General features: G+C 32.5%; 1 protein-coding gene across 3 annotated transcripts in view; it reads left to right on the forward strand.

Moving 5' to 3' along the window:
* The first annotated feature begins 1232 nt into the window (after positions 1-1232).
* The window catches only part of LOC143235227 (phytanoyl-CoA dioxygenase, peroxisomal-like), a 32521-nt gene continuing 21422 nt past the window's right edge, over positions 1233-12331 (forward strand). For 2 of the 3 annotated variants that reach the window (XM_076473175.1, XM_076473177.1), the window contains exon 1: positions 1233-1314. The gene's annotated coding sequence lies outside the window, so the exon portion shown is untranslated. Of the gene's footprint in view, positions 1315-3011; positions 3196-12331 lie in introns of all 3 variants that reach the window. The other variant, XM_076473176.1, reaches the window with a different exon arrangement.

Below are 12331 nucleotides of genomic sequence, written 5' to 3' on the forward strand. Positions count from 1 at the left end.
GTTGGCGCTGGATGGTGATGACTAGCTGCCTTCCCTCTAGTCTTACACTGCTAAATTAGGGACAGATAGCCCTCGAGTAGCTTTGTGCGAAATTCAAAAACAAACAAAGCATACAATTTAATCTAGAACCCAGGAAGTATCGGTGTTGTAACGCGAGCAAGCTCTAAGCTTCATCTATAATGAGTGCCTGTGGTATATATATTTTCTCGCTTTTGTGAAGAGGGATCCCATATCTTAAATTTGCTCGGACCTCCCTCTAATCTGTGGGTGGGCCTGTATTGACCAGAAATGCTCATTTCAATCAAGAACCTTATTTGACAATGTTTATTGTTTTCGAAATACTTTTACATACGCAAAGCCTAATATGCGGCCTTGTGAGTAACGACAACATGCAGGTGAAAATTGCATAACACGAAATAGTTGAACAAGGAAGTACATTTTGCCAATATAATAAGTTAGCAAACAACGATTTATAAACTTCAGTACGAATTTTATTGATGGTGGAATATACTACCTGAAGAAAACAGACTACTGTAAAGTCGAAACATATCCCACCATCAATAAAATTCTTCGTCACACCAATTAGTTGTTTGTCAACCTGGTATAGCTTGAAATAATAAACACTAGTTTTGTTTGGTAAATTATGATTAATATATATATATATATTAGAGATAGAGGCTAAGTTTATTTCATTTTCAGAATAAAATGTGTTAATAATGAAAGTATAAGTACTTTATAATTTTATGTATACAAATACAAGACTTCTAATATAAAATCTATACTGTTGTAAGACTACTTATGACATTGACGAAAGTATAACAACATTCTTTTAAGTCTCTGAAAAACAAGCAAACTAGACTGGTTTATTTGTTCTTTTCAAGTTAAGCACAAAGCAACACAATGGTATACCTGTGCTTAGACCGCTTTCGGTATTGAAATTCTATTCATAGCCGTATATGCTTTAAGATATTACCGAATTCCTGCTAGAAGATTACGTGCTGTTTTACAAACTTCGAATTACGTTAGAAAAAGTTGAATGTATTTATCATAATTTAGAATGTCGAATTTTATTCATAGAATTAGAATATCGAAAAATTAAAATAGTATTTCATTTTAGGCGTTAAATTTAAAACTAAGAATATTTTGAGGGGCAAATTTTTATCGTATCGACATTATATATTTTGAATAGTTAAAATAACATTTTAAATGTTTAACAAAGATGGCGCGGTACATTTTATTTATTTTTTGTATTTTTTACGTGTACAAAATTAAATTGACTTCAGTGTGGGAGGGTTTACCAGTTGCAGAGAGCAAGTAATGTGATGCGATTTTAATTTTAGTTTTGTTTTTAATTTACTTACTGATTTATTATTTTTAGTTTATTACAAGTTATAAATTTAAAGTAAGATATAAAAAAAATTTTGAGATGGTAAAACGTTTCGAAATACGTAAATACATCATTTAACTTTCAGCTTCAGATTGAATCGTTGTCCCTGTTCTAAATTATAATTTCTTTATTTTAAAAGCTTTAACCTGGATGTATCTGGTATTATTACTAGATGATCTGAGTTTGTTTATGGCATATTATACTAATACTGATTCAGTGATAGGCCTGTTTCTGTTTGTTTTCTTTCAGATTACTTAAACTTGCATTAGTTCTGAACTTGAAAGTTACAATAAATATTTTTTATATATTATTATTACTATTAGGCGTAAACTAAAACGCACTTCTATTGGCATAGTATTGTAGTAGGTATTGTTTAGCTAGCGACCTCTTGTATAATAACACAGATATCCCTCATGTAGTTTTGCGCGAAATTTAAAACAAAACAAATCCTGTGTAATAAAGGATCAGTCTAAATCTTTACTTTTCTTAAAGATGGCTGTACAATATCTGAGCCTTGGAGGACTAAATATTAAAATGTTCCTTTGTTATTAAATTATATTAGGATTAAAGGCTAATAGTGAGTAGTAGTAAAATACAACTAATTTACTATGCATATTGTTGTACAACTTTGTGTTGTTATACTTTCATAACTAAGTTATGAAAACTAGTTAAAAGTTAAATATTACCATGAATATGATTTCTTTTTAACTTAAGTAGTCCTTTTATAGTTGCTTGAAATGTACATCATGATATTCATGATGCAGTGTCTTTTTTTCATGCAGTTGTGTTTTACAATTTTGTGAATTGTAATGTTTGAGTTGTAACAGTTGTATATTTCAATGTGATTTCCTTTTAAGTTTCCAGATTATTCATGTATGTTATAATCATCAAATGTTTGTCATATCTCTCAAAAGAAAGAGTACCATAATCTCTCAGGTAGGATTTTTTAAAGAAAGTCCAGTACCATAATGTAATAGTTTTTTCTGTTGTCAGGTAGGACTTCAATTTTTATAACTTGTACTTTTTGTATTCATTTTTAGATCTTAGTGAAGAAAATAAGGTGAAGTCCAGTTCACCTAACAATAACTTACCAGTTATTTTTGGTTGTTTCTTTTTAGAATCCATGGTACACAGATGTGATAGCCTCTTGTTTTTGTCACTGGAGGCTCTGTCCTTAAGCATATTTTTTCTTCAACAGGTTGATTTTTTTACAGGCTGTTCCCACTTGTACACAGTTCTAAACATCAGTTTGCAAAGTTTCAACTTTCAATGGTATTTCTTTGTTAACTGGCAGATTAATTAGAGTACAAACATAAATTATGAACAATCACAAACTAACTTCTTTAAATATTCATTTAATATTCAAATGAAACTTCAATGAATTTTAAATTGGTGAACTGACTTGTACTTTTTGTATTCATACCCATATACCACTCTAGATCTTAGTGAAGTTTATTAGTTTCTAAACTCATGTACTCTCTGGCTAATATTTAAAATAATATATTGAAAATATTATTTACAACACTGTTCCCTTTTTGGATTGTTAAATCTCTTGAACAGTTGTTGTATGAAAAAAACAAAATAATCCATAAAGTCACCAGTTATTTTTGGTTGTTTCTTTTAGAATCCATGGTACACAGATGGGATAGCCTCTTGTTTTTTGTCATCTCTTGTTGCCCTGGAGGCTCTGTCCTTAAGCATATGGAAGTGGTCTCAATAGGAACCCTGAACACCCCAGCAGGTTGACTTTTTGCTGGCATTCTTTTCCAGTTGGCCATTCTCCCACTTAATTTGCAAAGATGATCATGGTAAATGAGCATTTGCTTTGATTGCCTTTCCTTCTGTATTCTGTAAACCTCATCATTGATTCTTTTCAGCACAACATATGGTGTTTTCCAGTACATACCAAACTTTGGAGTTTGTCCTTCCTTACAACAGGAGTGATTCAGCCTTATCATTCATCATGACAAAATCTGGTCTCATGAATATTAACATCATAGTGACTTCATTTTGTCAGAAGTTGATTTAAGTCTCTTTCAGCTGCAATTACATATTACGTCACTTGTCTTCAGATCTAAGAGAGCTCTTCCAACCATCATTTCCTCAGGACATGCCAGAGTGTTTAGTTCCACTATGCTTTAGTCACTCTTGGTATGAATATTTCACTTCTTGGTGGTACAGTGAACACCCTCTCTGTGGTCATTGGATGTTCAATTTAAGTAGCCTAATCTTGCATTCATTTATTCATTTGAAGTCAGTTCCCAATATGTATTCTTCATTGTTGTCAATTATTCAGACATCATGAGGTATAGAGAATCTCCCTATAGTAATGATAACTTCTCTTTTGCCGAATGTTTATCTGCTGTTTGCATCAAACTTTTTCTTAATCTTTGGAGATGGTTCTCTATCTTTTATTAACAAATCGGTTTTAAAAAATCACAGCTGTAATACCACTGTCAATGAAAAATACCACATAATTTTTCATCAGTATATTCCATTAACTTATAGACAGTTTTCCTAAGGAAATAAACTTGTGTCATTTGGTGTGGATAGAATATTCCTAGCTGAACTTCACCCTATTCATCCAACTAACTCCTGTCACTTTTAGATACATCATTAGCTCTGTTTATCTGTTTGGATATTGTCTACATGGCTTAACAACTGTTGATTCCTTAAGTTTCCTGCTGTGATAGTCATATTTTCCACAATTTTTACAATTTTTTTTTCTAGCATCTTCTGGGAAAAGTTTTTATTCTGTATGGGGATTAATCTATAGTTCCTTGCAATATGTCCTTTCAAGTTACTCTAGAAACACTTATTTCATTGTGGTCTATTTTCACTATTCTGTGTAACTAGCTATTTGAGTAACTTTTTCAGTTTTTCAAGACTGTCATCAGATGGACAGGGGAAGAGTTTATGCTTCGTTACTCTAGAACCTATTGTCCCTGTAATTGTAGTTTGTGATACTTTATTTGATTCAAGTTTCTTTAAAGATGTATTCTGTCTTTACTTCAATCTAATTCTCATATGATTATCTATTATGGCATCTATATATTGGTCACATGTCAGATAATCTGTAGTTTCATGTGAAGTATCTGGGAAAGATAGTTGGGCAATTCTTTTGAAATGCTTCTGCAAGTTCAACTAATATTTCTTTTTTTTGTATTTTGTTTGGGAACATTTTCTAGATACTCCAGTCAGGTGTGTCATTCTGATCCTGTTTGATAAGGTAGTCTAATATTGTTTCAAAGTTTTTATGGCTCTCAGTAACATTTACTTAATGCCATTAAATCTAACCTTTTTAAATGGGCAATAAAATTAATATCTTGTTCACTTCTTAAATGATTTCAAATTGATCCTGTTAAGTCTCCTGTTGCATCTTTCAATCAGTCTGATTGTCCAACTAAATTTTGGATTTGGTTGTGAAATGTAGTCCAGGAAGGTCATGCATGCATTAAGTGATTTTTTAACATTTAAGGACTCTTAGATCTGTTCATATCTCTTAATTGTTCCAAGCTCTGTACTGCTACAGTATGTTTACACTCAGGCATGCCTTGTCTTTCAAATGTTTATCAAGCATTTTCTCAAACTATTGTAAAGTTACTGCTTTCTAAGCACCTAAAAGAAATGCATTTCAAAGGCCAACTATCCTGTTAGAAAACTATCTTAGCTAGAGATGACTCCTATCCTGTTAGAAAACTATCTTAGCTAGAGATGACTCCTACCCTGTTAGAAAACTATCTTAGCTAGAGATGACTCCTACCCTGTTAGAAAACTATCTTAGCTAGAGATGACTCCTACCCTGTTAGAAAACTATCTTAGCTAGAGATGACTCCTACCCTGTTAGAAAACTATCTTAGCTAGAGATGACTCCTACCCTGTTAGAAAACTATCTTAGCTAGAGATGACTCCTACCCTGTTGGTTATATTTGTCCTCTAGTCAAATCATACTTATCATTAAATATCGAAATGTATGGGTTGACACTTTCAGTTCATGTAACAGTATGAAATTAGATTCTCTTTAATTCTTATCTCAAACGAAAACAATTTTGGAGATTTTAATGTTGCTTCGTATGGTTACACTTCTATACCAGGCATCACCTCCAGCAATCCTTTCCAATAATTCATTGTCCATCCTTAGGTAATGAGACCAATACAGAACACTATATTCCAAATGTGGCCTAACCTGTGACCTGCACAGTGAAATTATAAACTAATAAACTGGTATTCAATATTTCTGTAGATACAACTTTATGATCCTATTTGCCCTACCACTAGCAATAGTACACTGCTTGAATGGCTTAAAAGACTTATTTGGGGCCTGGCATGGCCAAGCATGTTAAGTCATGCGACATGTAATCTGAGGGTTGCAAGTTCACATCCCCGTCGCACCAAATCTGCTCGCCCTTTCAGCTGTGGGGGCATTATATTGTAATGGTCAATCCCACTATTCATTGATAAAAGAGTAGCCCAAAAGTTAGCAGTGGGTGGTGATGACAAGTTGCCTTCCCTCTAGTCTTACACTGCTGAGTTAGGGACAGCTAGCGCAGATAGTCCTCAAGTAGTTTTGTGCGAAATTCAGAAACAAACAAAGACTGATCAACCAAAATGCTGAGTCAAATATTTTAGTGTCACAATTAAAGTAATTTCTATCAAAATTATACTAATAACTAAAATTATGGTAATTAACATGCTTCATATTAATTATAATTGAAGTTATCTGGCATAACTTACCAAATTATGTAAATCCTTTCTAAAGCAGAAGTATCCCCATAGCAATCCTAAACATTGTAATATCATCAGAAAACATATATAATTTAAGTACATGAAACAGAGCAAAGGTTCTAACACTAAGCAATGGTGTATCACACTTATCACATTAATCCAATTTGACTGAACTCCATTTATAAAAATTATCTGCTATCTTCCAGCCAGTTTTCTATGTGTCTTTTTTAACAAGCAAGCTTTTATATGGCATCTTTTCAGATGCTTTCTGAAAACCCAGGTATATCAAATCCATTCACTTATTTTCATCTACATAATCAGTAACTTCTTGAAAGAATGCCAAAAGATTATTAAGGCAGGAGTTTAAGCCTTGTTAAACGATTTGCAAAGCTTCTTTTATCAGATTTTTAAAACTTTACCCACAGCTGATGTAAGACTAATAAACCTATAATTACAGGGACTTTTTTAATCACCTCTTTTGAAAAGAGGAATAACATTAAAAAACTTCCATTTTTTTAGAAGCTTTACTGTATTCAAGGACTTAAGAATTAGTAGCAAATATCTTGCTTATCCAGTTCTATATGTTTTTCAAACTCTTTAGGTAATATCTGCTCCAGGAACCTTGCCTTTCATTAATAAATGTCACAATAATGGTGGTGACAGGTGTAAACCAAAATGACCAAATATTCCACATTCTGTTGGAATTTGTGGGTAGACTCAGATGTTGCTACTCTGATGTTTACCTTTACCAGTTGTTTTTCTAAATGCATTGTAATATCGCTGATGTTGTTTTCTACCTTGTTGATCTGCCTTGCTGTTATAATCTTTGTGTATATAAATTTTGTGACCACAGTTTGTCATTACATATTTTCGCTACTTCGTTGATGTTTTTTTGTACTTTTACACTCTTGTTGTTCAAACCTCTGTACAGCAGGCATGGCATGGCCAGGTGGTTAAGGCACTTGACTCGTAATCTGAGGGTCACAAGTTCAAATCCCCATCACACCAAACATGCCCTTTCATATTTGTTGGTCAAAGAGTTGCTCAAGAGTTGGCAGTGGGTGGTAATGACCAGCTGCCTTCCTTTAGTAGTCTTACACTATTAAAAATACAGATGTCTAGTGCAGATAGCCCTTCTATAACTTTGTAGGAAATTCAAAAACAAACTCTCTACATCTCCAGTACTTTTTATTTGTATATGATCTTAATTCTTTAAATATTCTGTTTCTTTCTGACTTCTCTCCTAAATTTCAAATTCTTAATTTTTAATCTTTTAATTTTGTCTTGTTCTTTTACTTTTACATCTCATTGTTCCTTATCTTCGTTTAATTTTGTCTCTCTCTCTCTGTATCATTCTTTTAATTGTAATAAACCTTCATGAGGTTTTCTTGAAATTTACCAGAATAACCCCAATTTTGAAATTAATATCATGAAGTATTCTCTCATTGAATGAGTTTTTTTGGAGAATATTGTAAAAGATAAGGCAAAGTTCTTCATACAACAATAGCACAGTAGTTTACATTTGCTACAAGATACTTGTACATAGATTTAGGTCTAAGGTCACAAATAGTAAATATCACTTTCACTAGAACTTTTTTGAGTAACTGATTAACTAAATGATTATTAAACCTTGAATTTAATTGATAACTTACTAGCTTCTGTGAATTTTAATTCATTACACTATGTAACAAAATTTTTACTTGTTTCTGGGCAGAAATTGTTATTTCCCAATTGCTTATGCCTGAAGTAAATGGAAAAGACCTATTTTTCTCTTCAAACTTTGCTTTTGTGATCTGGGTAATGAAGTTTTCAAATTTACCCATTTTCCAGAACATTCCAGGTAGATTCAGTGCTGAGTGGTTGATAGAGAATTTTCTCGAACTTACAGAAAATTTCAAGAACTTTCTAGAATGTTGTAGAACTTGCAAGAATTTTCAATAATGAGAGTGTGCAAGTTGCAAGTCAGAGGAAGCGTCACTGACATTTTTCAAATTTCTTCACTCATCAAGATGGACTCTTCTTCTGCTACAATATATGTGGTCTGTGTGAGGCAGTTGAAACTGCCTGTAATCTAAACAAGTAGTGCCTCTTCATTAATAGCTCATCCAGAAGCCATTATGTGTTGTTCCATAATGGGAATAAGTATCTATCTCTTCCCCTGGCTCATTTGGTGCACCTCAAAGAGGAATACAACAGTGTCAAGACCTTGCTAGAAGCCTTGAAGTATGATGAGTATGGCTGGGAAGGTTTAAGAGATTTCAAAATAGTGGCATTCCTGATAAGTCTCCAAGGAGGCTTTACCAAGTTTCCCTGTTATCTTTGCCTTTGGGACAGCAGGGACATTGCAGTGCACTACAGTGGGAAGCACTGGCCACAACAGACTGAGTTCTCTGTGGGGAGGCACAATGTCAAGTGTTAGCCATTAGTGGACCTTCAGAAGGTGTTGTTCCCACCATTGCACATAAAATTGGGTCTTATGAAACAATTTATCACAACTCTTGATAAGGAGTCTGCAGTCTTCAAGTACTTTCGAGACTTCTTCCCTAAGCTGTCTGATGCAAGGGTCAAAGCTGGTATCTTTGTTGGACCACAAATGAAGAAGATCCTGGAGTGCACAGAATTTCCCAACAAGCTCAGTAGGAAAAAACAAAAGCTTGGGGCAGCTTTGTTGCAGTGGTTTGGGGCCAAAAATTATGCGGAACTGGTTGAGGCTCGGGTGAAGAACTATGGCAAAATGGGCTGCAGGATGTTCCTGAAAGTTCATATCCTTGACACTCATCTTGATAAATTCAAGGAGAACATGGGAGCATATTCAGAGGAGCAAGGCAATGGCTTCCACCAAGATATACTGGACTTTGATGCCTCTACCAAGGAGTGTATAACGAAAACATGATGGGAGACTATATTTGGGGGCTGATATGTGAAGATGACTTACATTGCAGTTGCAAATCTGGAAAAACTACCCACTTCTAAACATTTTTGTTCATTTTTGTATAACTTTAGTATAAATACATGCCAATCTTGATTCATATTTTGTTTTATTCAGACCTTATGTAAATGAAAATATATAAATTTGTCCATTTTTACAAAGAAAAGAGGTTAATTTCCAAATTTCATAATCCAGGTCATAAAAGCAAAGTGTGAAGGGAGTAATGGTCATTTTCTGTATTTTACAACATGAGCAATTAAGAAATAACACATACTATCCAGGAGCAAAATTTTTGTTGCATAGTGTTATTGAAATGAATACTTCACTTTTCATTCTCCTACTGATGTAGTAATCTAGGTGGTTAGGGCATTTGACTCTCAAATGGAGGACCACAGGTTTGAATCACCATCCCACAAAATGTGTTCATCCTTTCAGTCATGGGAACATTATAACGTGATGGCCATTCCTACTGTTCATTGGTAAAATGAGTAGCCTAAGAGTTAGCAGTAGAAGGTGATGATTAGCTGTCTTCTATCTAATCTTTCACTACTAAATGAGGGATGGCTAGAGTATATAACCCTTGTATAGCTTTGCATAAAATTCAAAGCAAGCCAAACATTAACATCATGCACCCTCTAGTTGATTTAAAAATTGAAACATCACAATAAGCATTCTTTCACCAGAACCAGTTTCATGAAACTTGAGACGTGAATGATCAACTTTTCTGAGAGAAAGTCTCTTACCCAACTATTTTAAGTGAGATTTTGTCACTGGCTCATTCTAGGAACCCCACACATTAGTATCATTTTTATATGTTATGCAAGTTTAATGATGTTCCAACCAATAATTATAAAAGTGTAGAACATTTTATGAAACACAAACATGACTTCTAAACAAAATTGCAGAAAGAGCAGAACATAGAAATATCATACCAATCCATGATTCTGAATATTATTTAGTACTTTAAACATTGTTTTCTAGTTTTAGTGGAGTGTTCTGGTTGTTTGTGTCATTACATTTTTTTGTGTGGTCATTCCTTTATGAAATAAAAGCATTCCAGAATTACTTCTTCAAAAAGCAGACATGTACATTGTTATATAACCTTTAACTTGGACAGTAAAAGTTATACAAGTAAATTGTACATCATTTATCAGTTTATTACATTAAATTTATCTGTAGGTGCTGATTGAACAGATTACGTGGACATTAAAGGATCATTTAATTTTTCAAAGCTGTTCTTGCATATGTCAGTAAAAAAGTAATTTTTTTTTTTAATCCACCTTTTATTTTTGAGGAATCCATTGATTACCCTTTTGTTGCTTCTATAAGATGCTAGCCACACTACTGCCATTGGCAACTCTTTCCATAAGCTAATCACTTCTGAGAAAACTTTTGTAACTGGTGTCTAGTTTGTCTTTTACAAATCTTAAACTTGTATTTTATTATCATCAGAATACATTACACAATATCAGAGGACTTTGTCCTAATGATTGACAAATAATTTTATGAACTTTGGAAGGATTACCTCTTCTAAAGAGAAAATAAGTTAAATAACCCTCTTCTGAACCTTATCCTTTAAGTTAATGTCCTTTCTTAGATAATGCCTAACAGTTTTCATAAGTTGAACTAAATACCTTAAATGTACAGCAACATTTGTAAAATCCAGAATGCTTCAAACTTTTCTTAATCTCCTTTTTCCATTTCATCAATTTCATTGTACTGTATGTATATCTGTGTAGACCAACCTGCCACTGTTGTTTATGCACAATGAACATTTTTCAACAAAATTTGTATATATTTGGGATTCAGAAATCAATGGTTACTGATTGCTAAACGATTGCCCACTTGGTCCATGTAAACCTTTTAAAGTAAACACTTCTATTGATAATTTCCTTTGTCCATTGTGTTGATGTTTTATCATATTAATTGTCGTACATGGGTATTGTTGCATATGTGTATCATTTTAAATTATTAGGTTTTGTTTTTTATGTTAAAGAAATATGCTTTAATGTTTATTAATAAAAAAAAAGTTTAAAACACAGCTGATTTGTGTGATAATTTTGTTATAATGTTTTCAGGAAAACGTGCGAGATGTCCTATCACTTGGAGATTTGAGTTTTTAGTGATTTACTTGTTTACTATTTCCTTAAAGTTTCAAGTTTAGAAGAGAGTAGATTTTCAGATGAAAATATTGACATTTTAAGATGCCTGCTAAAATTGTTTTTAATTTGTTTATATTAATTGAATCATAGTATTATTAGTGAAATGTGGTGTTAGTTTCAAGCATATATTAAGTAATATTTATGGTGTTTTTACATTTAATATTTTCAGTTAAGAAGTTTTGAATGAGCTCTCATGTATCTGATTTGTAAATAACTCATATAAAATTAATAAAAATTACATTTTACCAATGCAGTTTGTTAATATAATTAGCATGCCAAGCACCATTAAAGATGATGACTGTTTACAAATCATAAAACATTTTATTTACAAGGTTTGAACATTTTGGAATACACTTATTCCATCTTCAGCAAAGTCTGAAAATAGTGTAACAAAGATATTTGTTAACTAATACTGTGTATTATTGTTAATTAGTAGTTAACTTAGTTATTTAGTAAAATGGAAAGTGGAAGACAAAAAAGATTGTGGAACAGCTGAGTTTTAAAATGTACTTCTGAAACCTCTAAAATTCCCTCAACTAATGAATATGTTATGGCTAGTTTTAATACTGAATCTCTCCATAATAATATTTCCTTTGATAAAACTTTAATAATGGACTTTTTCTTTCTACTGATAGTGTGCAGTATCTTGGTTTAACCTGTAAACAATTATTGTGAACTCTTGCCTTCTCTGCAGATTAAATCACTTCCTCTTTAACGGCTTAATTTATGACCAGATAAATTGGCTCTCTGCTAGATCTAATTATAGCCAATAGTTTTATATGCTCTCATAAATACAAGTAGCTGGAAAACTTCCTACGTGAATTCAACCCTATCCTTTACATATGCTATACTGAAACCACTCTTTTGCCGTTTCAACAGTCGTATCACGTTTCTAAATTCCTTTTTACCACATTTTTCAAAACCCAAGAATCAAATTCACATCTGAACATGAGGAAAATTATTTTAGCTATACGCAGATAGAATGTGGCTGTTTTGTAATATATCCTTCTGTTTTCTTCTATTTATCACTTTGCTTAATAAGTAAGTTAACTAGTGTTAGTTAATAGATATATTTCTAATATTATTTTCAGATTTTACTGAAGATGGAATAAGTATATTTCAAAACAG

The sequence above is a fragment of the Tachypleus tridentatus genome, chromosome 12, assembly GCF_004210375.1.
Source record: "Tachypleus tridentatus isolate NWPU-2018 chromosome 12, ASM421037v1, whole genome shotgun sequence".
Lineage (NCBI taxonomy): Eukaryota > Metazoa > Arthropoda > Merostomata > Xiphosura > Limulidae > Tachypleus > Tachypleus tridentatus.